A 2,112-nucleotide genomic window follows, 5' to 3' on the forward strand; every position below is an offset into this window, starting at 1 on the left:
AGATGTTAGATCTTTAGTAAGTGAGCATATTTGTGAACCACAATTGTCTAGTATGTATATGCTCAATTAACCAAAAAATATTCCATGTTTCCTGATAAATTGGCAGAGAAAGTGAGGCCCAGGGTACAAACACTCACAAAGAATCTGGTCTGTTTCTTGGAAACTTGATTCCCACTCCTGTATTCCTGCTTTACTTGAGTATATTTTCTTACACTCTTTGTAGTTCAATGAACTAAGCCCAGTAGTTTGCATCCTGGGCATGTACTATTTCCTATAATGACCTAATTTATTTTACCTGACAGTATTGATAGCTAAATACTTAACAAGATATGAGGAATATCATTATGGTCACTATGAATCACTATGTAAATTCTTGAAAAAAGTAATACTCAAATATTGTAATATAGAGTGTTGTGTGCAAAGCAAGTTATAATTACCTCAATTAAATTTTAATTATGTCTTTTTAATGAGACTTCTTAAAACCAAGTCTATAGACAAAGTCATATTCATATGAACATTTTGATAAAGATGCCCACTTCACAATCAGATATATTGGAGATTCAAATGTCCCCTCTTAAATTCAATGGCTGTAGAATCTTAAGCAATTTCCTTAGTCTCTCAGAAGGATGTAACATACTTAAGGCAATGCAATGTATTTAGTGATGCTCAGTAAATTATAATTCTTACTACTATTAATACTATAATACCTACAGCAAACACTGCTACTCATATTTCCACACTTCCAACCACTAGTACTTAGAATGAGAAAGAATAAAAGTATAGAAATACAAAAGATAATTGATGAATATTAGTAATTTTATGGTGAGAAATTATTTAGCTGTTCCTTGTTTACTATTGACACTTTATGACTCAGAAGATTAAAATGGTCTCTTTTATCAGATATTCCTAATCATTCAGCTAGAGCTTGGATCATTCTCATGACCACAGCTTAGTATTTTTGGTAGATAAGTCTTTCTTTGCCTATCATGGTTAATTAGTTACTACTTAATGTTGGTACTCATCAAAGGAAATATTCTTGATTTGAAATGGATTAGCTCAGTAGAAAATATGTCTCTCTTACTGTGAAAGAATGTGGAAAAGGCACCTTTTGTCCATATCTTGTCAAAAAGGAGAATTTCAACTGTCATCTAATGCTTAAAAAATAGACTGTGTCTCGACTGAGCATTTGGATTTGGCTTCTTTATTTCCAACATGGAAGAAGCTTACATTGATTCCCTGGACCCTGAACAACTATTATAATGCCCCTATGATAAAAACCACCAGATAAGGTCCTGCAAGTTTCCTTATCATCTTATTAAGTGCAGAAAGAATCATCTTGATGTTGCAAAAACTTGGCTACTTATCCCTTCAATGCTCACGACCAGGTTCCTTGTGCCAAAATTAGTCATCATATTTCAAGCTGTGATGACAAGAGTTGTATTGAGCAGATGTTGTCAACCAAACGAGGAACCTCGGACAAGAGACTGTGGCTGAGAACACATGGTGGTGTCCTCCTTGTGATGAAGACTGGAATAAAAACTTGTGGGAACAGACCAGCACCCCACTTGTCTGGGGCACAGCTAACTACTGTGGCAAAAACAGCCCTGCAAGCAGCATAGTTATGGACCATAAAAGTAACCTGACTTCAGGCATGCAAGTTCCCAAGTCTCTGCCACATGTTCTGGCATGGAAAAACAATGGAAATCTGCAGTTACTGAATATCTATCTCATCAAATGCTGGAATTCAGATGACTCTTGCTTCTTCCTGCTACAAGTGGCACCTTCAATTTTCTCCTAGTTATATAAACTGTGACTTTCAAACTGACAAGCACTTTTTTTCTCCCTCATTTGAGTCCTCATTCACTTGATGCAAGAACCCTCATACTCAAAAGAGATGTTCCAAATAAACCATCCAGTTAACTATCCTTATAGTTTGGTTAAGGACACTTGCAGACCTAAAATCAGAAATCACAGCTTTTTCTATATTAATGAAACAGTGATTTAAAGAGATTTTAAAGGATCCAGTTAAAGCAGATAGGACACAGTTTGGAAACAAGTATCTGTGCATTTTTATTCTCTAACACATGTGAATGTGTTTCTTTTTAGCTTGTA

At 35.1% G+C, this 2,112-nt stretch overlaps 1 pseudogene; it reads left to right on the plus strand.

Moving 5' to 3' along the window:
- The first annotated feature begins 1,212 nt into the window (after nucleotides 1–1,212).
- Nucleotides 1,213–1,798, plus strand: LOC103207399 (annotated as a pseudogene).
- The last annotated feature ends 314 nt before the right edge of the window (nucleotides 1,799–2,112 follow it).

The sequence above is a fragment of the Orycteropus afer genome, unplaced genomic scaffold (assembly GCF_000298275.1).
Source record: "Orycteropus afer afer isolate SDZICR_OR568_19922 unplaced genomic scaffold, OryAfe1.0 scaffold00367, whole genome shotgun sequence".
Lineage (NCBI taxonomy): Eukaryota > Metazoa > Chordata > Mammalia > Tubulidentata > Orycteropodidae > Orycteropus > Orycteropus afer.